The sequence below is a fragment of the Heptranchias perlo genome, chromosome 4 (genome assembly GCF_035084215.1).
Source record: "Heptranchias perlo isolate sHepPer1 chromosome 4, sHepPer1.hap1, whole genome shotgun sequence".
Taxonomy (NCBI): domain Eukaryota; kingdom Metazoa; phylum Chordata; class Chondrichthyes; order Hexanchiformes; family Hexanchidae; genus Heptranchias; species Heptranchias perlo.
Genome location: NC_090328.1, coordinates 116,473,974 through 116,501,034, shown reverse-complemented (window position 1 = coordinate 116,501,034; position 27,061 = coordinate 116,473,974). Strand labels below are relative to the sequence as shown.

The window sequence follows — 27,061 nt, the reverse complement described above, 5'->3', positions numbered from 1 at the left end:
ATAGAGAGCATGTGAACAGCCAGCAGTTACTTGGTTACCCTTTAACTGCTCAAGTTGCCAGAATAAGTGCACGGCTTGTTCACTGCAGGCTATCTCATCTCTTGGCAATCTCTTGTAAACATTAAGCTTCCACCTGCCATAGCTTGTGTATGGTCGTTGCATACTTTCCTCAAAAACAATTGGACAGAGAAGAAAGTAACGGGCAGGGTGGATAAAGGGGAACCAATGGATGCAGTGTATTTGGATTTCCAAAAGGCATTCGATAAGGTGCCATATAAAAGATTACTGCACAAGATAAGAGCTCATGGTGTTGGGGGTAATATACTGGCATGGATAGAGGATTGGCTAAATAACAGTAAACAAAGAGTCGGGATAAAAGGGTCATTTTCAAAATGGCAATCTGTAGCTAGTGGGGTGCTGCAGGGATCAGAGCTGGGGCCTCAACTATTTACAATATATATCAACGACTTGGATGAAGGAACAGAGTGTCTTGTGGCCAAATTTGCTGATGATACAAAAAAAGGTGGAAAAGTAAGTTGCGATTTTAGCACCCGCGATCGGGTGCGTTCCTGGTGGGGGGGCTACGAAAATCGGGGATTCCCGGGGCGGGTCGGGAGCCCGGCTCCAACCCGCCCACTTCCGGGTTCCCCAGTGACACACTGACATGTGCGCGCAGCCCCCGCAAGTGGGACTCCCGCCGGCAATTAAAGCCGACAGGGTGCCACTTAAGCTATTTATTTTGGTATTTCAGGTCGTTTACAGACCTGATAACAAGATATTTTAGGAGGGTTGGGATTTTACAAACAACTGGGATTGTTTCCCGTACTGGGGGGAAACACTCCCAGTTCAAATGAACGTGTTGCAGCCATCAGCCTGTGGCAGCTGCAAAGATCCATTTGACAGGTTGGGGGGGGGGGGGGTGGGGGGAAGACCCTCACTCATTGCAGGAGGCCACGCTGTCACTTGGGACAAAGTTCGGCCTCCACCACCCTCCTCCTAACAATAAAATTCACAAACTTGCACACTTACCCCGGTGTCCAGACACATGTACCTAACTTGCGGACCCCCTCAGATGTACATCTTCCGGACGGGGGCCGCCGTAGCTGCAGTCATGACCTCCTCGGAGGGCGAACAGCATCACCAGCCTCGCCGGCCACACCGTCCACCTCTGACACGTGGAGCTCCACAACACAGTGCTGTGACACATCCACCTGCACAGCAGGAGGGAGGGCAACCGCAGAGAGAGATGCGTCGCAGAGGGCACTACCCTCGCCACAGGGTCCACAGACCGAGGCTCAGCTTCCTGGACCTCTCTGAGCAGCAGTGCACACGGAGGCCCAGAGTCACTCGACATGTAGTCGTAGATATCTGCAGCCTCCTTCATGCCGAGCTGCTCCCAGCTGGCCCGAGCACCATCATCCTACTTGTTGCTGTCAAAGTCACCACTGCCCTCAACAACTTCTCCTCCGCATCCTTCCAGGGTGCCAACGGGGACATCGCCGACATCTCTCAGTCGTCTGCACAAAAGAGCCCTGCAAATACACCAACACCCACTCTGCAGTGACACAATGGGTGGCATCAGTTGTGGGTCTTCATTGTGATCCTCAGGAAAGGGCATTATTGCACAAACCAGACAAGATTCGCAAAGACGTGGCAGTAGTGGTGCCAATATAATATGTAATGTGAGTTGATCAGAAATTAAATAGAAGTAAAAACCATGACAAACCCTCAAACACCCTTGTGCATTCCCTTCATGCTCACAACACGTTTGCCTTACGCTGCCTACTGCACATATGTGATGCATGCCCTGTGGCTGCAGCACAGGTAATGACAGGTTGAGTGAGGCTGACTGTGAAAGAGATGCATAAGAGGGTGAGTATGAGATAGAGCCATGAGATTGTATGAGGATTGGGTTGAGTGGTAGTAGAGTGAGGCATCACTAAACTGGGAGCAGCCTTCCCCCTGGGCTGCTCCATGCTGTAATTTTTCCCATTTCTTGCAGCAGTCAGTGGAGGACTGCCCCTTTAAATAGAGCTCCTCCAGCTGACAGACCTTACTGCGCATGCGCAGTCTGCCCACCGCGCAGCTCAGCAGCGGGGAACCCGGAACAACAGGTAAGTGGACCCAATCAGCCTGCGATTGCGTTCGGGGCAGACTGATTTCCCCCCCGCCGCCCTGGTAATATCAGGCCCAAAGTGTCTGCAAAGGGATATTGACAGGTTAAGCGAATAGGCAAAAATTTGGCAGATGGAATATAATGTGGGAAAATAAAAAAGCAAAATATTATTTGAATGGAGAAATACTACAAAATTCTGCAGTACAGAGGGACCTGGGTGTCCTCGTACATGAAACACAAAAAGTCAACATACAGGTGCAGCAGGTAATCTGGAAGGCAAACGGAATATTGGCTTTTATTTCTAGGGGGGGGGGATGGAGTATAAAAACAGGGAAATCATGCTACAACTGTACAGGCTGGTGAGACCATACCTGGAGTACTGCGTACAGTTCTGGTGCCCTCATTTAATGAAGGGCATACTTGCATTGAAGGCAGTTCAGAGAAGGTTCACTAGGTTGATTCCGGATATGGAAGTGTTGTCTTACGAGGAAAGACTGAACAGGTTGGGTCTATACTCATTGGAGTTTAGAAGAATGAGAGGAGATCTTATTGAAACATACAAGATTCTGAGGGGACTCGATAGGGTAGATGCTGAGAGGATGTTACCCCTCATGGGGAATCTAAAACTAGGGGGCATAGTCTCAGAATAAGGGGTCGCCCGTTTAAGATGGAAATGAGGAGGAATTTCTTCTCCCAGAGGGTCGTGAATCTTTGGAATTCTTTACCCCAAAAAGCTGTGGAGGCTGAGTCATTGAATACATTCAAGACTGAGTTAGACAAATTTTTGATCAGTAAGGGAGTCAAAGGATATTGGGAAAAGGCGGGAAAGTGGAGTTGAGGTAAAAATCAGATCAGCCATGATCTCATTGAATGGTGGAGCAGGCTCGAGGGGCCGAATAGCCTACCCCTGCTCCTATCTCTTTTGGTCTTATGGAAGTATATTATAGAGCTATCAGCCAGAAATAGGGTTACCAAGTCTGATTGGACATGTTCTTGGAGGTTTCATCACATGACCTCCTGCCTCCAACCTCCCCGTGCCCACACTCCCGTCATTGGTCGCCCGACACGTCCATCCTCACTGTGCCCTGCCTTCCATGGCCAATCGGAAAGTGAACAGGCTCCCGTTACCCGATTGAATGATTCTTGACTGTCAAACAGCCATTCCCACCGCCCCCCACCTCCAATATTTTAAAAAACTAATAAATGAAAGTGTTCAAAGAAAACTGAAAAAATGATGATTCTTGTTAATGCCTCAGTGATTTTTCTCCCAGGTGTTGCTCGCAACAATTTCCAGGAGATTAATCTTTAAGGCCTGGAAATTCCAGGACAATCCTGGAGGGTTGGCAACCCCTAGTCCAGTTATAGCAGAAGTTCTGGTTGAGATAATATGCTATCTTGATTGCACAGCTGGGAGTAGCCAGTGGCTAATTTAAACAGACTATGGTACAGATACAGCCAACTCCCACCCCCAACAACAAAAAAGAGATATTTATAATGGTGAACAAGACAAAAATCCAATTGGTCACAGAAGCCAATTCATTAGCCCAAATCTTGCTGGAAAAATTAGTGTGCTAAGGACACACGTCGTTATTAATGCGCAAATCGGCCAGCAAGTTCAGGGGACGAAGAGATACGCTGTGAGTTACGAATCTCTAGAATTTGCTGGTCAATTTACGCCGTTCCAACCATTTGCTTCACACAAACGGCATCTCACCCTCACACTCCCCGTTATTTTTAACAACTTGTTGGATTTGCACCTTAATTGCCCATTAAACACGCCACAGAAAGTTATGTCTGGTAATTAACGGCGTAAGTACCTTTTTAACGACATGATAATTGTTAATGCAATGCCAATCAATCTCTCTGGCCCAGAAAGGGAACAATTTAAACTGTGGAGTCTCATTCCTGCAGGTAGCAAATAGTTAGAGATTTTTAAAATTTAAATTTTTTCTTCTTACTTTTCCTTTCTGTCTCTTTTCTCCATCTCTTAATCGAATCTTTCTTTCCTTCTCTTCATTTCTCTTTCTGTATCTGATTTGACTCTAATTCACACTATTTCCTTCTCAGTTATACCTCTGTTTCTTTCTCTATCTTTAAACCTCATTGATTAAGGAGATAGACTGTTGGTCCCGTTGTTCACTAAGGTCCCAGATGTCCCGTTAACAGCTCGCATGGCAGAAAAAAATTGAGCTGAAGGGTGGAGGATAAAGTCTAACTAACAGCACACGTCACAAGATGCCCTACTCCAGCAAGATCAGGCCCATTAATTTCTACTAATTAATGAGTCGATCTAAAGATTTCTTCCCAGACCTATGCTGGTTAATATAGAATTCTTATAAAGCTCAGGGCACAGCAACAGATCTGTATTTCCTTTCTCCTGGTAGTACAGAAAATATTCTGCAGAAATCTTTAGGACACATCTCAAGGAAGAGTGATTGCCAAACAAGATTAGGTGCGTCAAGCAATCACAAGACCGTGCAAAGTATAAAGTTCACTAAACCTGCGTGTTTAAATACGAACAGTGTTAAGTCTTAAATATACGGAATTTAGTACCATTCAAACCCGAAATAAGTCTGATGTATATTTGTTTAAACACAAAGTTCAAATCCCAAAGAGGTGTCAGTCGCTGAACAAACAGGTTTGAAACCCTACACATTTCACAAGTCTGGATACCTGTGTGTTTAGCTGAATCTCCCATCAAGCAGACAACACGTTGCAACAGGAATCAACCAGATGCTCACTGAGCTGGGTATCAGACCCCAATTAACATCAGTAAATAAAAGGCAAGCTAGGCAGAATGCTACACCCCAATGTACTGTAATCAAAGGCTTCAGCAGCAACGAATTAACCCGTTTCATTATAGACTTTTACAACGTAAAGCTTTTCAGGACGCTAGAAGAGTCCCTGCCACTGAAGTAAGAAAAAGAACGAACTTGCATTTCTATAGCCCCTTTCACGGACTCTGGACGCCCCAAAGCGCTTTACAACTAATGAAGTACTTTTGATGTGTAGCCACTGTTGTAATGGAGGAAACGCGGCAGCCAATTTGCGCACAGAAAGATCCCACAAACAGCAATGTGATAATGACTAGATAATCTGTTTATTTTTTTTTTAAAAGTGATGTTGGTTTAGGGATAAATATCGGCCAGAACACCAGGGAGAACTCCCCTGCTCCTCCTCGAAATAGTGTTGTAGGATCTTTTATGTCCACCTAAGGGAACAGACGGGGCCTCTGTTTAATGTTACATCCGAAAGACGGAACACACTTGGTTATGGCCAGGAACTATATAAACCCTCAAGATGCTGAGCCGAAACTAAATGGGAGAATTTTGGGCTGATTATGGACTCCATCCTTGTTGAAGTCTCAAATCATTTCTAGCAGTTATCAAGTTCCAGTGTGACCGTATATATTCTGGAGGCCCATTGACACCAGCCACTCCTGAAATACACTGTCCAAATCATCTGCAGTAGTGTTACAAATATTAAGCTCTTCTTTCAGTATGGGGTCCAAAACTCTCCGGTTCAGAATAAGTTACAACTTTCCAGGACTCTTTGGGAATGACAAAAGCAGGAAAACAGTGAGCTTTTTATACTCTTTAAAAAAAACCTCTAGGGCCAAATGTTCCTTGGAAAAAGCACACATCAACTACCTCCCTCACCTTATCATCCAAGGAGATATACAGTGTCTGAAAAGTGTGATTAATCTACTAACAAGGGATTGGACGGCACATCAGCAGTTCTCCCAATCTGGCCACATCCATTGGAGACAGCAGCCCTGGAAGGGCAGCAAGAGCAATCTTACATGGAAATTACAACATGCAAACAAGGCTATTTGGCCTAACCAGTTCATGTTGGTGTTTTGTGTCCACTCTCTTCCCCTTTCCCTCAACCATCCTTTTTAACCTTCTTAAATGTTGAGATGGTCTCTGCTTCAATCAGCAACTCTGGTAGTGCATTCCAAAGCCACGCATTACTATCCTGTTTTTTGTTCTACGTCTCATATCTATCTCCCCTTGTTCTAGGCCACTCAGCCATTGGAAACAGTCTGTTTCTATCTACTCCGTCCCATTCCTTCATAATTTTAAACACCTCTATTGTATCACCACTTAATTCCATCTGTTCTAAAGAAAATAGTCCCAATTTTTCAAGTACTTTTTCGTACTTGTATTTTCATTTCCTCATACCTGACAGCATCCTAGTGAATCTGCGTTGCACACACTCTATTGTCTCAACATCCTTCCTATAGTGTGCAGCGCAAAACCACACACAGTGCTCCAACTGAGGTCTTAAGGTTTTATATACAGGTTCATCAATACAACAACTTACATTTATGTAACGCCTTTAACATAGTAAAACATCAAGTTGTTTCACAAGAATGTTATCAAACAACATTTGACACATAAGGAGATATTAGGACAGGTGACCAAATGCTTGGTCAAAGAGATAGGTTTTAAAGAGCGTCTTAAAAGGAGGAGAGAGGGGTAGAGAGGCGGATGGGTTTACGGAGGGAATTCCAAAGCTTAGGGCCTAGGCAACTGAAGGCACGGCCGTCAATGGTGGAGCGATGAAAATCAGGGATGTGCAAGATGCCAGAACTGGAGGAGCGTAGAAATCCCAACACATCTCGATTTTTAAATTCCATACCTTTTGCCATAAAACCCAGTGTTCCATTAGCTTTTTTTGTTATGGCCTTATCCACTTAAGGTGCTGCTTTTAATGTCTTGTGAAACTGAACCCCAAAATCCCTCTGATTTTGCACCAAAATGTACCACCTCACATTTACTGAAATTAAAGTCAACCTGCCACATTTATGGCCCATTCCACCATCTTATCAATATTCTCCAGCTTCCTTGGGTCCTCAGAATTGTTTACTATGCCTCCTATTTTAGTATCCTTCCCATATTTGGATACCACTCCTATGTCCGAATAATTGATGTACACAGTGAACAGAATTAGTTCCAAAGCAGAACTGTGTGGGACACCATGACACACTTTCAACCACTCTTAAGAAACTGCCCATAACGTCTATTGTTTCCTCCCTCTAACAGGTTTTTCAACCAATTCCCTATAATTTAGGGTTGGCAACCCTGGTTGGACTTGTTCCTGGAGGTTTCATCATGTGACCTCCTGCCTCCAGCTACCCCGCCCCCACTCTCCCGCCATTGGTCGTCCGACAAGTCCAGCCTCGCGGCGCCCTGCCTTCCCATGGCCAATTGGAAAGCGAACAGGCTCTTCGTCACCTGATTGACTGATGGTCACGAATCATCCAAACAGCTTTTTCTCCCTCTAATCGCCAATATTTTTGTAACTAACAAACTAAAGTGTTCAAACAAAATTTTTAAAATGTTTTTAATGCCGTGCTTTTCTCCTGAGTTGTTTGCAGCAATGTCCTGGAGATTAACAGTTAATTACTGGAGACTCCAGGGCAACCTTGGAGGGTCAGCGACCCTAATATAATTCTATACCCCTTAATCTTCTCCAATATTCTCTTGTGTGGTATCTAGTCAAAGGATTTCTCAAAGTCCACCTACAACACATCCATTGCATTTCCCCTACCCACCATATCTATCATCTCCTTAAAGAACTCTTATCAGGATTGTCAAGCACAATCACCCTTTCTGAAATCAGCATTGGCTGCTTCCAATTATTAAATTTTACTTCAAAATGAATTTTCAAGCATATTAAGTGAAAATATTTCTCTCATTTCAACTTGGCAAATAGCAAGAGTCACTGATACTCTGCCCGAGAATACTGCTCCCTTAAAAATGAGGTCTATTGTAAAACTGTGGCATGACACAAGTCACAAAACTGGGGCCTTATGCCGCACACAGTTTTTAAAAGGAACAGCGTGCTTCATGAGAGCTACCAGTAGAATCTTAACTATCGTGATTCTGCTCGTAATAAATTCTGCCCTTGGAATACTAATCCTCGAATTCTGTGTAACATTTGGACTCCATTTCTCAGGCTGTGACGTGATAGCAACACTACAGCTGATCCAGACACAGAATGAAGTTTGTTGGGACAGACTGGATTTTGGGGGTTACACTAATTTAATTTGATACAATTTTAATTATATTTTAAATTCACTGAAATGCCTTGGCAGCTACACAAGAATACAAAAAAGGGACATTTAATTGATCTCTTTGCCTGGGTGCCAACACCACATTTCTCTACTTTAAAAAACAATCCAGAATCTGCTTTCACTGCTAACTGTGGGCATGAAGTGGTTACTCTTTAAATTATGAGTGACTTGCAATTTTCTTGGCTTAGCCACAATTTTTTAAAACAGTAGTATGCTTCGGGCCAAGGTTGTTAGAAAAATCATCAATATTGTTACTCGATTAGTAAAAAGAATTTGCTCAAGACATACAAAACCTTTAATATTGTCAAATACACACATATTTTTGCGTTAACTGTTAAGAATCTTTAGGTACATTGGAGGTGCTAATTATTACATACAAAAAATGCATTCAAACCACTAACATTTTTTGGATTAGGTGGTGAACATATTTGTCAAAAATGACTTGGGAAGTATTTGAAGGTCAAATTTAATTTTGCTGTTTGATCAATACAATGAGATAGAGTTAAACCATTTCTGGTTCATCTATTATCTCAATCTGTAAAAGATATAAAACCTAAGCAAAATATATTTGAAAGAAAACAGATCTTGGGAGGTTCGATATTCTGAGAACTATGTTGCATTTGAGAAAATAATTCATGTTTCCAATTTCCAAACATTGTTCACAGTTTTAATCAATTATAAAGGGAGAATAAATAGAGAAACATTACTGAACCAAATTTGAACTAGTTGTTGATGCAAAGGACATTTTTACACTGTGGTAAAACGCTGGTATTTTAGAGTGGTATTAGAATTGTCCTTGATGTGAATTTGAGTCTGCAGAGAGCCAGAAGCATTAGAATGTTATGCCAGTGTTCTTTTTTAAAAATCTTCTTTTGAATGAACTTTAGGCTATCTGAAAAAGGAACAAATTATTATTTTTAAAAAAGAGCTAGTTTCCTTGGAGAGGTTAACTTTTATTTCCCCTTGACAAATTCTTCACAGGATACGATAGTGTGTGTGTTGCTGACTTGGAATAATTTGAGCAGGATTAATTAGTGGAGATAAAGGGATAGGTAAGTAAATATGTTGGCACTTTGGTGAGGAAGCAAGTTACATATTTGCAGAACTTTCCCTCAGAAGATTAGAGAGTCCACAATCCCAGTTCCAGAGTGGATAGGAGGATTGTGAAGACATAGAAAATTGTTTTTAAATTTAAGATAAAATATACATTTTAAATAATATAGAATTTTGAAAAGTGAAAGATTATAGGAAGAAGCGAAAAAGTTTCTTTTTAAACTTAATTCTCTACAGTTTAAATATATTACTACAGTTAATAAAAGTTGCTCTAATCTCTGTGGTTCCATTGTAATTAGCAGATTGTCAGACTCACTGTGAAACAGCTAAAGAGTGGTTGAAGTAGATGAAGGTTAAAATCAGGCCTTAAAAAATAACTGCAAACTCAAGGTCCTGCTGAAAACATTGTAGACACTATCCATAAACATTAAAGTTGTAGCTAGACAAAATCCCCATCTTAAAAGTATTCAAAAAAAAACCATTTTCTGAAGGAAAGTCAGGGGATCTTCCATATTACCTCTATAGCAAAACATTCATTTAATTCAAGAAGACTAATGCCATAATTAGTGGTGAATATTTATATAACATGCTACACACAACTATAATTAGTGATGAATATTTATACAACATGCCACACACAAGGTGTAGCCAAACTGAGGGTGGAGTAAAAGGCAAATGTAGACTTATGACCTAGATAATTACTACCCTTCTGTTACCTACATGGCTATTGCTATTTAACCTTCAAAAGGTATTTCAATATTCAATATAGCCGATCTAATGCCTGCATTTTTTTTTAAACACCTGATCAAATCGTTTGAAAAGAAATAAGAAAAATCGAACCATTTATAAGTGTCAGCCAGTGTCTATATAAAGTGATTTCACAGTCTACTTAAATTATGCACCTTTTCGATTCACACTTTACCTCAACATTCTACTTTTTGGCATCTTCACTTAATAAAGCCTGGGGAATATGTAATTTCCCACTGTTCCAAATAAATTCTAAAAAACTGCAGCTGGCCATTTGGGACTCAGCTTTTAATAGTTTTCCCTACTTTGACCTTGCATTTTCAGATGGTGAACTTCAGGGTTAAGCTTTGGTATTCAAAAACTAGCATTTTTTTTTAAATGAGGGGAAAAAAGTACAAAATTAAAGTATTTCAAAAAGACCACAGAATTACGTGTGGGGATTGACATTTAGCCACTACTTCTAACCTTCTTTAACATTCAGTTTTCTACTCGAGACCCCCTATAACCCAGCTAAGTAAAAATTGGCAATTACTTGCCTTGTGGGCAAGAGTTAGAAAGCAAATTTAAGGTCATCCACCATACGACTATTATAAAACATTAGAGCCAAACACCTAAATGATAGAATATCTGGAAAGTATTGTCCATTAGGAGTGAATGGCCCAAAACTGCAGCAGAATAAAGGCTTCCATGTCTCATTGTATTAGTACAATTAAAATTCTTATCCTTGTTTTCAAATCCTACCATGGCCTCGCCCCCTCCCTATCTCTGTGACCTCCTCCAGCCCTACAACCCTCCGAGATCTCTGAGCTCCTCCAATTCTGGTCTCGTGCTGCAGCCCCGCTTTTCTTCACTCCACCATTGGCAGCCATGCCCTCAGCTGCCTAGGCCCTAAGCTCTGGAATTCCCTCCCTAAATCCCTAAATCTTTCCAACTCTTTCTCCTCCTTTAGGATGCTCCTTAAAACCTACCTCTGTCACCTGTCCTAATATCTCCTTACGTAGCTCGGTGTCAAATTTTGTTTGATAATCGCTCCTGTGAAGCACCTTGGGATGTTTCACTACGTTAAAGGTGCTATATAAATTCAAGTTATTGTTGTAGTAGTACACATACTGTAAACTGTTGTAGTCATCCTTAGATGTATAAGTTATTGTAAAATTAAAACATCAGCACAAGCACCCATCCTTGCCAGTGCAGTTTTGGGTCACCTTGCAGGAAGCTCTTTTTTTAAAAAAAAAACCTGCTTTCTAATTCCAAATCAGATACTTACACCCTCAAATTACGTTAGTTAAATGTTAGTGGGGCCCCTCCCAACAAGCAAATAAAAACTCAAACAGTAGAATGCCATGTTGAATACGGTCTCAAGTTAGGGATTGAGCAACTCATTTGTTACCATAGAAAGCACATTTATTCCACACCCTAAAAACAGTGATCGTGCTCAAGCACAAGTCACAATCGAAGCTGATCTTAAAATTTTGATTTAACAGAACACCGATAGTTAGCAGCACTCTAACCACTTGCCTGAAACTCCTGTTCCTGTCCACAGACTAAAAGATGTACTGACATCAATCACCATTTGTCAGAGTGCAGCAGGCTACTGTCAGGTTTCTGCAGCAAATAAACATCACGGTTACAGGCCCAAGTCGTTCAAACAAAGTGGTGAAGCCATTTGTTGCTAGGGATACTTCGTGACAAAGGTTATGTGCTTTTGTAATAATTAAGCACAAGTTTCATCTTTATTATACTGTTCCAAATTACAGTGGCACTCAATGAGTAATAGCTTGCTGATAAACTTTAACTGCACCGCGCTAGAACCGAATGAGACTCAAAATTTGATGAAAGAAAGAAAGCAAGTTAAAGTTAAGCGAACGTGATAGACTCAACCACTTTTAAAAAAAATTCATTCATGGGATGTGGGCGTCGCTGGCGAGGCCAGCAATTTATTGCCCATCCCTAATTGCCCTTGAGAAGGTGGTGGTGAGCCGCCTTCTTGAACCGCTGCAGTCCGTGTGGTGAAGGTTCTCCCACAGTGCTGTTAGGAAGGGAGTTCCAGGATTTTGACCCAGCGACGATATAGTTCCAAGTCGGGATGGTATGTGACTTGGAGGGGAACGTGCAGGTGGTGTTGTTTCCATGTGCCTGCTACCCTTGTCCTTCTAGGTGATAGAGGTCGCGGGTTTGGGAGGTGCTGTCGAAGAAGCCTTGGCGAGTTGCTGCAGTGCATCCTGTGGATGGTACACACTGCAGCCACAGTGTGCCGGTGGTGAAGGGATTGAATATTTAGGGTGGTGGATGGGGTGCCAATCAAGCAGGCTGCTTTGTCCTGGATGGTGTTGACCTTCTTGCATGTTGTTGGAGCTGCACTCATCCAGGCAAGTGGAGAGTATTCCATCACACTCCTTCACTTGAGCAGTGAAAAACTTCCAAAACATTTATCACATTTCTGTTTCCACTGGCAGGAGGGTCGGTAACCAGAGGACACAGATTTAAGGTAATTGGCAAAAGAGCCAATGAGGAGAATTTTTTTCAAAAAAAACAGGGCAAGTTGTGATTATCTGGAATGCACTAACCTGCAAAGGGCGGTGGAAGCAGATTCAACAGTAACTTTCAAAAGGGAATTGAATAAATACTTGAAGGGGAAAAATTTGCAGGGCTATGGGGAAAGAGCAGGGAAGTGGGACTAGTTGAATAGCTCTTTCAAAGAGCCAATACAGGCACGATGGGCCGAGTGGCCTCCTTCTGTGCTGTACGATTCTATGATTCACCTGAGTACTTACTGTGCATTAACTCTGAATATGAATTAGAGAAATGCAGTTAGTTTTTTCTATTCGCCCCACCCCTATTTTAATGTTAAATTGTTTTCATTTTCCCCATTTTAGATTTGCTCAGGGCCATTATCATTTGTCAACATTCAGGTGAGGCAACTGTTCCTAGATTTTTGTCAACGACACTCCAGAGTCAACTACCAAGATGGGGTACAAGAGTGAGCCAGAACGACGCTTCTGCTCTCCCTGTTGGGAACATCTTCGCCTCTACCCATCACCTCCCCCGGTAGCACAGACAAGGCTTAAGAATTTGTTACGTGCGTAAATCACGGGTCAAAATCCCACGTCCGGCCACTTCATGACAACCTTAGATACGTGACACCAACACAACAAGTCAGCTCTTACAGATGGGTTACAAAAAGCAAATCATAGTATATCAAGAAAGAAAGAAATAGAAAACGAAAAAACAAAAAAGAAAAAAAGAACATGCACTTATACAGCGCCTTTCACAACCTCAGGACGTCCCAAAGTGCTTTACAGCCAATGAAGTACTTGTGAAGTGTAGTCACTTTTGTATTACATACCCGTCCCTCAATCCTCCCTCCTCCCCAAATACAGACAACGGACCAGAGAAAGATCAAACAATAAAATACATATAAATCAACTATACTGGTGATGAAGGCACCTTGTTTCTCTGTTGGTAATAGTAAGTAACTATCCTTTGTTGACCCATTTTCTTATGACTTACACTTTTCTGCAACTGAGCAAATCATCTTCCCTGTCCCAAAGGAGACTTTGGTTGTTTGAATTTGCATCAATTTCAGGGATTACTCAAGAACACTTACAAAATCTCAAAACAGAATTAACGTATGAAAGCACCCCAAATCAATCGAATATAATATTAACAGTTCAGCAGTTTATTGTACAAAGTCCCTCTTCTCCCAGCAGTATTTTGACTAGGCACTGTACTTGTTAATTTTCTTATGAACGATCTCAAATATGTGTAAAATTAAATAGAGCACGCATTCCCACTCTGAACTTTAAAAGTTAATTTAGTCCTCACAGCACATTTTAAAATTCTGAGTTCACGAGTTCTATTTGTAATCAAAAATTCCTTTTTAAAAAAAATTAAGGATTCTGAATCTACACTTCAAAAAAATTTATTGCCCGAATTTTCTCATGAGCTTTTCTACTACCAGATACTATAATTGGAATGAGCCAGATTCATGGTTAAAATTAACTTGTGACATCAACAATTGACACACCAGCCCAGAGAACAACAATTTGCATTTATATAGCGCCTTTAACGTAGTAAAATGTCCCAAGGCACTTCACAGGAGCGTTATCAAACAAAATTTGACACCGAGCCACATAAGGAGATATTAGGACAGGTGACCAAAAACTTAGTCAAAGAGGAAGGTTTTAAGGAGCGTCTTAAAGGAGGAGAGGTAGAGAGGTTTAGGGAGGGAATTCCAGAGCTTAGGGCCTAGGCAGCTGAAGGCACAGCCGCCAATGGTGAAGCGAAGAAAATCGGCGATATGCAGGATAGCAGAGATCTCGGAGGGTTGTAGGGCTGGAGGAGGTTAAAGCCTCCTGGAGGGGCGAGACCACTGAGGGATTTGAAAAAAAGGATAATTTTAAAATTGAGGAGTTGAGGGAAAGAAAACCAAGATATCCATTTAAGCTTTGAACATAATTTATAAGGGTGATTCATTACCAGAGTTCCAAAGGCTTACCAGTAACATACATATTACAAATAAACTAAACACTACTCCATTGAAGGAAGACTGACAGTTCATTTGATATTATTTTGCACTGAGTGAATGAATTATGGATCCATTCAACACCAATTACTGGGCTTCATCATATGCAAGTTTGATAACGTGACTGCTACAATTACAACTGCACAAAGCTTTCTGTACAGAAATAAATTATGTAGAACATAACTCATTAAGAATGATTGTAAGTCACTCACGATACAAAATCCTTGAGATTCATCTGGACTGGTTAAGGTTACCAGGCAAGGCCTTTCAAAATAAATTAACTAGTGTCAATCATCTCAGTGAGTTTCTATTTTTATATCATGAGTATATCACTGACTTACTTAAAATATTTGACTTGCATTCAAAGTGTAATTGAAAGCCCTGTAGTCATGATGCATTTGAAGAAAAATATGGCACATTGCTACAACAGCTTGCATTTATATACAGTAGGCCCCTAGAAAAAAGTCCCAAGACGCTTTAAAGCTGCAAGAAAAAAAATTGGGCACAAAGGAGATATTAGAAGGAGTGACGAGAAACTTGGTCAATGAGGTGGGTTTTAAAGGAGGGTCGAAGAGGGATGTAGAGGCAGAGGGGGTGGGTAGGGAGGGAATTCCACAGAGAGAGTGGGGCCTGGCAGATAAAGAATCAAGGAGGTGGGGGGGTGGGATGCACAAGAGGCCAGAGTCAGAGGAATGGAGAGTTTGGGGGAGGTTACAGAGATAGAGAGTGGGAGGCTGTGGATGGAATTATACACAAGGATAAGAATTTTACGTTAAGATATCAGTTCAATAACAGGTGTCAAAGAAGTGCCAAGGCCATGAACAAAGTCATCTACAAGTGAGATTGATAAAATCACTCCAGCAACGCATGAAGGCATAATTAACTGCACGCTCATGTTCTATATTTTTTGACTTATACAAATATAAAATGTCAGGGAGAAAGGCAGTGAAGTCGACCATGGTCCATATGTAGCATAGACAGCAATGGATGAATGATATGAATAATATGCAAACGAAGTGATTCTGTGGTGGCGATGGGTGTAATTAGATTTCCCCCACCTTCGTAGATGTTGACTTATGCTACTATGCAGTTTCATAGCTGCAACTTGATCTCCCCCCACCCCCTTCATTGATCAGGAATATCGGGCCAGATTTTCCCGTCAAAATATGGTGAGGCTAATGGTGCACGCCGTGATTTATGCACAAACGGTACAGCAACTTCAAGCAAGGGGCAGATGCGCGGTTAAACGCGGATATCCAGAAGTTGCTGCCTGATTTGCACAGCTCCGCCATTAGCTTCGTGAAAACGGCATCTCGCTGTCTGCCTCACCAGTGAAATGCAATGAACGGCGTGAAATTCCTGTATTTTCACGGTAGATAGGAACTAAACTCACCACAGAAAGTTAGGGCATGTCCATGTCAGTCTAAGTATACTTTAACGATGTATTAAATGTTAAATTACTGCCAGTCAACCTCTCTGGCACCGAAAATGAGCTATTACAAGTGTGGAGCCTCATTCCTTCAAGATTTAATTGCTGGTAACAATTTTTCTTTAAACTTTTCCTTTGTCTCTTTTTTTTCTCTCTGTCAATCTTTCTTTCCTTCTCTTTCTGTACCTAATCAGATATTGAATTCACCCACTCTAACTTTATTCGTTCATGGGATGTGGGCTTCACTGGCAAGGCCAGAATTTATTGCCCATCCCTAATTGCCCTTGAGAAGGTGGTGGTGAGCCGCCTTCTTGAACCGCTGCAGTCCGTCTGGTGAAGGTTCTCCCACAGTGCTGTTAGGAAGGGAGTTCCAGGATTTTGATCCAGCGACGAAGAAGGAACGGCGATATATTTCCAAGTCGGGATGGTGTGAGACTTGGAGGGGAACGTGCAGGTGGTGTTGTTCTGCTGCTCTTGTCCTTCTAGGTGGTAGAGGTCGCAGGTTTGGGAAGTGCTGTCGAAGAAGCCTTGGCGAGTTGCTGCAGTGAATCCTGTGGATGGTACACACTGCAGCCACAGTGCGCCAGTGAAGGGAGTGAACGTTTAGGGTGGTGGATGGGTTACCAATCAAGCGGGCTGCTTTGTCCTGGATGGTGAGGAGCTTCTTGAGTGTTGTTGGAGCTGCACTCATCCAGTCTAGTGGAAAGTATTTCATCACATTCCTGACTTGTGCCTTGTAGATGGTGGAAAGGCTTTGGGGAGTCAGAAGGTGAGTCACTCGCCACAGAATACCCAGCCTCTGACCTGCTCTTGTAGCCACAGTATTTATGTGGCTGGTCCAGTTAAGTTTCTGGTCAGTGGTGACCCCCCAGGATGTTAATGGTGGGGGATTCAGCGATGGGGGATTCCTTCTCAACTCTTGGCTGTTTATTTCACAATTCTTCAATCTGATTGGTTAAGCAGACACCCAATTGCTTTGTCCTGTTCACGAAGGTCCCAGATGCCATGTTTTCCTCGCTGTGACGTTATCAGCTCGCACTTTCAGCGACTTGCCACGCAAAAAATTTTAAAAGCCTAAACGTGCAGGGGCAAGCCTAACTAACAGCAAATGCCATTAGATGTCCTGCTGCAGCAAATTATGGTCCAGCAAGATCTATCTCAGTACCCTCACTTCTGTCTTGGCTAGGATCGGCTAAGCTCAATAGAGACTAAAAATTGAGCTTTGTGGCCTGTACAGCTCGCTGTCACACAATGTCGTGCATAAGCCATTGAGGGAAAAATGAGCCCCGCCCTTCACGTAATGCTTTTCCGGACTGCCCAAGTAATTCCAATCCTTTGTGCAATTGCTTTGAGGTGCAATTGAAGTATTAGGATTGACACCTGTTTAGTTGTAGTTTGGATTTGCTAGCGACAAGAGACCCAAAGAATAGGTATATCAGTGTGATGCATAAATTTAGCTTCACAATGGCACAAAAAATGACAGCATCTGAACAACACTCACCGTTATTAATGCGCAAATCGGCCAGCAACTTGTGGTGGGGAAGAGATACACCCATGAATTATGAATCGCCACAAGTTGCTGGACAATTTGCATCGCTCCGTTAGCTTCGCGAAAACGGCATCTTGCCCTCAACCTCCCCGTGAGTTTCAAGAAGTTTCTGCATTTACGCATTAATTGCCCATTAAACTCGCCACAGAAAGTTATGTCTAGTAATTAACAGCATAAGTACCCTTTTAACAATGTGATTATTGTTAATGACTGCCAATCAACCTCTCGGCCCAGAAAGCAAACAATTAAAAATGTGGAGTCTCATTCCTTCAACTTGTGATTTGTTTTAAGAGATTTTAAAAATATCAAATTTTAAATTGATTTTTTTTTCTTACTTTTCCTTTCTGTCTCTTTTCTCTTTCTTAAACCAATCTTTCTTTTCCCTCTCTATTTCTCTTTCTGTACCTGATTTGACATTGAATTCACCCACTCTAATTCAACCTCCTCCTCAGTCCTTCCTCTGTTTATTTCTCAATCCTTAAATCTCATTGGTTAAGGAGATACCAGTGTTTGTCCTGTTATTCGCCAAGGTGCCAGGTGCCCCATTGCCCAGTTATCAGCTCGCACTTCCAGCAACTTTGTGGATAAAATATTTTTGTGCTGAAGGGTGTAGGAATAAGTCTAACAGGGCAAGCCGTGAGGCACTCCACTCCAGCAAATTCTGGGCCAATGTCCCGACGTTCACTCAGTCATCCAAGAAAAATTAGAATATTTCAATCTCATCCTACAGTATTCGAATTTACATTCGCTTTGCTAGTTTTAAAGAGAAGAAAGCAGGAGGGAGAAAACACAAAAGTATACATTTTTCTACCTTTCATTACTGAAGAAGCTGACCATTTAATGAAGCGTAGCAAGATATACTGGACTTCAGATTAACACTATCTCACTGGTGGCTTTATTGCTAGATCTGTCATAGTGGCAGTGACCATAACACAGAATGCATTCAGACAGCAACAAATATATTGCGTTGTGAGCATACACAAGGGAAACTTCTTTTGCAGAGCATTTACAAACTGCCTTGAACAGCATTAACATTGCAAATGTTACACCCCTGTTAACAAAAAAGAGGGGGAATAAACCTGGCAATTACAGGCCAGTCAGCCTAACATTGGTGGTGGGGAAACTTTGAGACACAATAATCCAGGACAAAATTAATTGGCACTTGGAAAAGTATGGGCTAATAAATGAAAGTCAGCACGGATTTGATAATAGAAAGTCGTGTTTGACCATCTTGATTGAGTTCTTTGATCAAGTAACGGAGATGGTTGATGAGAGTAATGCAGTTGATGCGTATATGGATTTTCAAAAGACATTTGATAAAGTACCACATAATAAACTTGTAAACAAAATTAAAGCCAATGGGATTAAAGGGACAGTGGCTGCGTGGATGCAAAATTAGCTGAGGGACAGAAAGCAGAGAGTAATGGTGAATGTTTGTTTTCCAGACTGGAGGGAAGTAAACAGTGGTGTTCACCAGGGGTCAGTATTAGGACCACTGCTCTTTTTGATATCTATTAATGACATGGACTAGGGTATGCAGGTATAATGTCAAAGTTTGCTGATGACACGAAACTCGGAAATGTAGTAAACAATATGGAGGTTAGTAACAGACTTCAGGAGGATATAGACAGACTGGTGAAATGAGCAGACACACGGCAGATGAAATTTAACACAGAGAAGTGTGAAGTGATCCATTTTGGTAGAGAATGAGGAGAGGCAATATAAACTAAATGGTACAATTTTAAAGGGGTGCAGGAACAGAGAGACCTGGGGGTGTATGTACACAAATCTTTGAAGGTGGCAGGACAAGTTGAGAAGGCTGTTAAAAAAGCATATGGGATCCTGGGCTTTATTAATAGGGGCAAGGAAGTTATGCTAAACCTTTATAAAACACTGGTTAGGCCTCAGCTGGAGTATTGTGTTCAGTTCTGGACATCACACTTTAGGAAGCATTTCAGGGCCTTAGAGAGGGCCATGGTAACAGGGATGAGGGACTTCAGTTATGTGGAGAGACGGGAGAAGCTGGGGTTGTTCTCCTTAGATTTAATAGAGGTGTTCAAAATCATGAACAGTTTTGATAGAGTAAATAAGGAGAAACTGTTTCCATTGGCAGAAGGGTCATTAACCAGAGGACACAGATTTAAGATAATTGGCAAAAGAACCAGAGGCGATATGAGGAAACTTTTTTTTTAAAACTCAGCGAGTTGTGATGATCTGGAATGCACTGCCTGAAATAATAACTTTCAAAAGGGAATTGGATAAATACTTGAAGGGAAAAAATTTACAGGACTACAGGGAAAGAATAGGAGAGTGAGACTAATTGGATAGCTCTTTCAAAGAGCCAGCACAGGCACGGTGGGCCAAACGGCCTCCTTCTGTGCTGAAACATACCATAATACTATGACATGAACAGTAGAAGATACAGGCAATACATTTTTAATTTCTTTCACATCAATTCTTTTAGCTATTGTCCCTGTGGCTTTAATTTTGCATCCCACTTGTATTCATTATGCTTATAGAGATGTCGATTAGGCTTATTGCAAACTATGACATTTTCCTTCAAGTCAAAAAATGCACAAACTACGCTTATAACTTGGAGAAAAGGTCGGTTGTGTTAAGCAAAAAAGCACATAACCAACTGATGCAAATTAGACCCGATCTGCAGAGCAATACAAAAAGGATTGAGTCACTGGAGATAATTAAATGCCGCATTTATAAAATTTAGGATTAGGTTACTAACATTAATTGGACCCAATATCACCAGTGGATTAGATACATTAGAAAATAAATTCTTCACTGCTCAGTAATTGAAACACTATAAGCACTTGCTGCACAAGGAAAGTGTTCACAAACATAAAGATGAATATTCCATTCATTAGTTCATCCTTCCATAGAAATCTATGGTCCTCCCATCATAACTGCCTCTTGAAAGACTCCAATCTTTGCCTCCTCTACCCTACCACAAAAAAAATGAACTTGCCTTTTATCACTTTGTACAACAAAGGAACGGAGGTACAATCATATTTCAATTTGAAATAATGAATCTAGAATCATAGAATCTCAGAGCACAGAAGGAGACCATTCGGCCCATCGTGCCTGTACCGGCTCTTTGAAAGAGCTATCCGATTAGCCCCACTCCCCTGCTCTTTCCCCATAGCCCTGCAAATGTTTCCTTTTCCTGTATGTATCCAATTTCCTTTTGAAAGTTACTATGACCTTTTCTATTCTATTTAGTGTTATATATACCCCTATAAAGGCCAACTTTAAATCCCCTCTTTTCAAGGCTGAAAAGTTAGAACCATAGAAAAGATACAGCACAGAAGGGGGCCATTCGGCCCATCGTGTATACGCCGGCTCGAAGAACAACCAAGTGCCCATTCTAATCCCACTTTCCAGCACCCGGTCTGTAGCCCTGCAGCTTACAGCAGTTTAGGTGCAGGTCCAGGTACTTTTTAAAAGAGTTGAGGGGCCCTGCCTCTACCACCAATTTGGGCAGCGAATTCCATACACCCACCATCCTCTGGGTAAAAAAGTTTTTTCTCATGTCCCCTCTAATCCTTCCAAAAATCAGCTTAAATCTACATCCTCCAGTTCTTGAACTCTCCGCTAGGGGAAATGGGTACTTCCTGTCTACTCTATCTGGGCCCCTCATAATTTTGTACACCTCAATCAAGTCTCCCCTCAGCCTCCTCTGCTCCAAGGAAAACAACCCCAGCCTATCCAATCTCTCCTCGTAGCTGCAATTTTCAAGCCCTGGCAACATTCTTGTAAATCTTCTCTGCACTCTCTCCAGAGCAATTACGTCCTTCCTGTAATGTGGTGACTAGAACTGTGCACAATACTCCAGCTGTGGCCTTACCAGCGTTTTATACAGTTCCATCATTACATCCCTGCTTTTGTATTCTATACTCAGCTAATAACGGAGAGCATTCCGTATGCCTTCTTCATAACCGTATCCAGCTGTACTGCCACCTTCAAGGACCTGTGATCATGCACACCAAGGTCTCACTTCCTCTACCCCTCTCAATATATTCCCATTTATTGCGTATTCCCTTTTACTGTTTGCCCTCCCTAAGTGCATTACCTCACACTTCTCCAGGTTGAACTCCATTTGCCCACTCCACCAACCCATTGATATCTTCTTGGAGTCTACAACTATCCTCTTCACTATCAACCACACGGCCAATTTTTGTGTCGTCTGCAAATTTTCCAATCACGCCCCCTACATTCAAGTCCAAATCATTAATATATACCACAAACAGCAAGGGACCCAACACTAAGCCCTGTAGCACAACACTGGAAATGGATTTCCATTCGCAAAGACATCCATCAACTTTTACCCTTTGTTTCCTGTCACTGAGCCAATTTTGGATCCAATTCGCCACATTTCCCTGTATCCCATGGGCTTTCACCTTTCTGACCAGTCTGCCATGTGGGACCTTGTCAAATGCCTGATTAAAATCCATGTAGACAGCATCCACTGCACTACCCTCATCAATCCTCCTTGCCACTTCCTCAAAGAATTCAATCAAATTTGTAAGGCATGACCTTCCCTGAACAAATCCATGCTGACTATCCCTGATTAAACCATGCCTTTCCAAGTGACAGTTTATCCTATCTCTCAGTATTGATTCTAATAGTTTGCCCACCACCGAGGTAAGACTGACTGGCCTATAATTGTTCAGCCTTTCCCTCATACCCTTTTTAAACAATGGTACTACGTTTGCGGTCTTCCAGTCCTCCGTTACCTCCCCCCGTATCCAGTGAGGATTGGAAAATGATCCGCGGATCATCCGCTAATTCCTCCCTGGTTTCCTTCAAGAGCCTAGGAAACAATCCATCCGGCCCTGGTGACTTATCAACTTTGAAGGATTCCAGTCCCTCTAGTACTTCCTTTCTCGTTATGTTTACCTTATCCAATATTTCACACCTCTCCTCTTTAACTACTACGTCTGGATCATCCCTTTCCTTTGTGAATACAGAGACAAAATATTCATTTGGAACTTTTCTAATCTTTCCTCAGTCTTCAGAAGCTGGGGATCAGTTTGTGACCTTTCCTTGCAAAGCCTTCAGATCTTAGATGTTTCCCTTGTGCCTCAGATGATTCAAACGGAACACAGTGCTGAGGATGCAGCCTCTCAGAACTCTACAGCTCCATCACGATGCCTTCAGGCTTGCACTGTGCTGACGTGGCAATACAGCTCAACATTCTTTTTGCTTTGCTTGTCGCTATGTAATGACTAGCCTTCTCTGCTCTAAGGAGAATGTCCAAAGGGGAAATTTAATCGACGCGTTCAAAATTATGATGGGTTTTGATAGAGTAAATAAAGAGAAACTGTTTCCGCTGACAGGAGGGTCAGTAACCAGAGGACACAGATTTAAGATAATTGGCAAAAGAACCAGAGATGAGTTGAGGAGAATTTATTTTTATATATAAATGCAGCGATCTGGAATGCACTGCCTGGAAGGGTGGTGGAAGCAGATTCAATAGTAACTTTCAAAAAGGGAATTGGATAAATACTTGAAAGGGAAAAAGTTGCAGGACTATGGGAAAAGGACATGGGAGTGGGACTAACTAGATAGCTCTTTCAAAGAGCCGGCACAGGCATGATGGGCCAAATAGCCTCCTTCTGTGCTGTATCCTTCTATAATTCTATGACATTTTTTTTTAAAAATTTTATTCGTTCACGGGATGTGGGCGTCGCTGGCAAGGCCGGCATTTATTGCCCATCCCTAATTGCCCTCGAGAAGGTGGTGGTGAGCCGCCTTCTTGAACCGCTGCAGTCCGTGTGGTGACGGTTCTCCCACAGTGCTGTTAGGAAGGGAGTTCCAGGATTTTGACCCAGCGACAATGAAGGAACGGCGATATATTTCCAAGTCGGGATGGTGTGTGACTTGGAGGGGAACGTGCAGGTGGTGTTGTTCCCATGCGCCTGCTGCCCTTGTCCTTGTCCTTCTAGGTGGTAGAGGTCGCGGGTTTGGGAGGTGCTGTCGAAGAAGCCTTGGCGAGTTGCTGCAGTGCATCCTGTTGCCACAGTGCGCCGGTGGTGAAGGGAGTGAATGTTTAGGGTGGTGGATGGGGTGCCAATCAAGCGGGCTGCTTTATCTTGGATGGTGTCGAGCTTCTTGAGTGTTGTTGGAGCTGCACTCATCCAGGCAAGTGGAGAGTATTCCATCACACTCCTGACTTGTGCCTTGTAGATGGTGGAAAGGCTTTGGGGAGTCAGGAGGTGAGTCACTCGCCGCAGAATACCCAGCCTCTGACCTGCTCTCATAGCCACAGTATTTATATGGCTGGTCCAGTTAGGTTTCTGGTCAATGGTGACCCCCAGGATGTTGATGGTGGGGGATTCGGCGATGGTAATGCCGTTGAATGTCAAGGGGAGGTGGTTAGACTCTCTCTTGTTGGAGATGGTCATTGCCTGGCACTTATCTGGCGCGAATGTTACTTGCCACTTATCAGCCCAAGCCTGGATGTTGTCCAGGTCTTGCTGCATGCAGGCTCGGACTGCTTCATTATCTGAGGGGTTGCGAATGGAACTGAACACTGTGCAGTCATCAGCGAACATCCCCATTTCTGACCTTATGATGGAGGGAAGGTCATTGATGAAGCAGCTGAAGATGGTTGGGCCTAGGACACTGCCCTGAGGAACTCCTGCAGCAATGCCCTGGGGCTGAGATGATTGGCCTCCAACAACCACTACCATCTTCCTTTGTGCTAGGTATGACTCCAGCCACTGGAGAGTTTTCCCCCTGATTCCCATTGACTTCAATTTTACTAGGGCTCCTTGGTGCCACACTCGGTCAAATGCTGCCTTGATGTCAAGGGCAGTCACTCTCACCTCACCTCTGGAATTCAGCTCTTTTGTCCATGTTTGGACCAAGGCTGTAATGAGGTCTGGAGCCGAGTGGTCCTGGCGGAATCCAAACTGAGCATCGGTGAGCAGGTTATTGGTGAGTAAGTGCCGCTTGATAGCACTGTCGACGACACCTTCCATCACTTTGCTGATGATTGAGAGTAGACTGATGGGGCGGTAATTGGCCGGATTGGATTTGTCCTGCTTTTTGTGGACAGGACATACCTGGGCAATTTTCCACATTGTCGGGTGGATGCCAGTGTTGTAGCTGTACTGGAACAGCTTGGCTAGAGGCGCAGCTAGTTCTGGAGCACAAGTCTTCAGCACTACAGCTGGGATGTTGTCAGGGCCCATAGCCTTTGCTGTATCCAGTGCACTCAGCCGTTTCTTGATATCACGTGGAGTGAATCGAATTGGCCGAAGACTGGCTTCCGTGATGGTGGGGATATCGGGAGGAGGCTGAGATGGATTATCCACTCGGCACTTCTGGCTGAAGATGGTTGCAAACGCTTCAGCCTTGTCTTTTGCACTCACGTGCTGGACTCCGCCATCATTGAGAATGGGGATGTTTGCAGAGCCTCCTCCTCCCGTTAGTTGTTTAATTGTCCACCACCATTCACGACTGGATGTGGCAGGACTGCAGAGCTTTGATCTGATCCGTTGGTTGTGGAATCGCTTAGCTCTGTCTATAGCATGTTGCTTCCGCTGTTTAGCATGCATGTAGTCCTGGGTTGTAGCTTCACCAGGTTGGCACCTCATTTTTAGGTACGCCTGGTGCTGCTCCTGGCATGCTCTTCTACACTCCTCATTGAACCAGGGTTGATCCCCTGGCTTGTTGGTAATGGTAGAGTGAGGAATATGCCAGGCCATGAGGTTACAGATTGTGCTGGAATACAATTCTGCTGCTGCTGCTGATGGCCCACAGCGCCTCATGGATGCCCAGTTTTGAGCTGCTAGATCTGTTCTGAATCTATCCCATTTAGCACGGTGGTAGTGCCACACAACACGTTGGATGGTGTCCTCAGTGCGAAGACGGGATTTCATCTCCACCAGGACTGTGCGGTGGTCACTCCTACCAATACTGTCATGGACAGATGCATTTGCGACAGGTAGATTGGTGAGGACGAGGTCAAGTAAGTTTGTCCCTCGTGTTGGTTCGCTCACCACCTGCCGCAGGCCCAGTCTAGCAGCTATGTCCTTCAGGACTCGGCCAGCTCGGTCAGTAGTGGTGCTACCGAGCCACTCTTGGTGATGGACATTGAAGTCCCCCACCCAGAGTACATTTTGTGCCCTTGCTACCCTCAGTGCTTCCTCCAAGTGGTGTTCAACATGGAGGAGGACTGATTCATCAGCTGAGGGAGGACGGTAGGTGGTAATCAGCAGGAGGTTTCCTTGCCCATGTTTGACCTGATGCTATGAGATTTCATGGGGTCCAGAGTCAATGTTGAGGACTCCCAGGGCCACTCCCTCCTGACTGTATATCACTGTACCACCACCTCTGGCGGGTCTGTCCTGCCGGTGGGACAGGACATACCCAGGGATGGTGATGGAAGAGTCTGGGACGTTGGCTGAGAGATATGATTCTGTGAGTATGGCTATGTCAGGCTGTTGCTTGACTAGTCTGTGGGACAGCTCTCCCAATTTTGGCACAAGTCCCCAGATGTTAGTAAGGAGGACCTTGCAGGGTCGACTGGGCTTGGTGTTTTGCCGTTGTCGTGTCCGGTGCCTAGTGGTCCGATGCCGTGTGAGTGTGGCATCTGCTATTACTCAGATTTTTTTTCTGCCTTTCCTCTAGCCAGTTTGACACTATTAATTATGTTCCCCCACTTTTTCTTCCAATGTGCAAAACTGTGTTGCTGTGTGAAGTTTCAGCATTTACATTCTACTTAAAAAGTAAGAGGGTCCTCAAATAAGCTGTGCAAAGGGCATCATTTATCAGCCCAGGAAAAATAAGTACCCACTTTATCACAGAATCATATAGCACAGAAGGAGGCCATTCGTCCCTTCGTGTCTCTGCCAGCTCTTTGAAAGAGTTATCCAATTAGTCCCACTCCCAAGCACTTTCCCCATAGCCCTGCAAATTTCTCATTTTCAAGTATTTATCCAATTCCCTTTTGAAAGTTACTACTGAATCTGCTTCCATCGCCCTTTCAGGCAGAACATTCCAGATCATCATAACTCAGTGCATAAAAAAATAAACTCATCTCCCCTCTGCTTCTTTTGATGATTACCTTAAATCTGTGTCCACTGGTTACCGGCCCTCCTGCCAGTGAAAACAATTTCTCCATCAAAACCCCTCATGATTTTGAACACCTCTGCTAAACCTCTCATTAACCTTCTCTGCTAAAACCAGGAATCTTCCCTTGGTATTTCACACAAGTTTTGATTTTACAATTTAACTTTTTTTTTCGTGAAGTTATTTATACAGAAAATGTTTAATTGTTGCAGACATTTTGCACTAACTATCCCACTTAAAGAGAGTCAGCATTAACAGCTTATGTTAAAACATTTCTAGAGGGATAGAATTGAAAAGCAGAGAAGTTAAGTTAAACTTGTATCGAACCTTGGTTAGGCCACAGTTAGACTACTGTGTACAGTTCCGATCTCCATTTTTTAAAAAAGTGCAAAAAGGATTCACAAGGGTGATATCAGAACTGAGAGGTTATACCCATCAAGAAAGGCTAAACAAGCTAGGTCTCTTCT

At 43.0% G+C, this 27,061-nt stretch overlaps 1 protein-coding gene across 7 annotated transcripts in view; it reads right to left on the bottom strand.

Annotated features, from left to right (window-relative positions):
* The window catches only part of pip5k1ba (phosphatidylinositol-4-phosphate 5-kinase, type I, beta a), a 157,722-nt gene that overhangs the window by 118,688 nt on the left and 11,973 nt on the right, over positions 1–27,061 (bottom strand). Inside the window, exon 1 of one of the 7 annotated variants that reach the window (XM_067983514.1) lies at positions 14,736–14,754. The exons of 4 other annotated variants lie outside the window; for them this stretch is intronic. The gene's annotated coding sequence lies outside the window, so the exon portion shown is untranslated. Of the gene's footprint in view, positions 1–4,074; positions 4,234–11,516; positions 11,641–14,735; positions 14,755–27,061 lie in introns of those variants that run through there. 2 more of the 7 variants (XM_067983510.1, XM_067983513.1) reach the window with 2 other exon arrangements.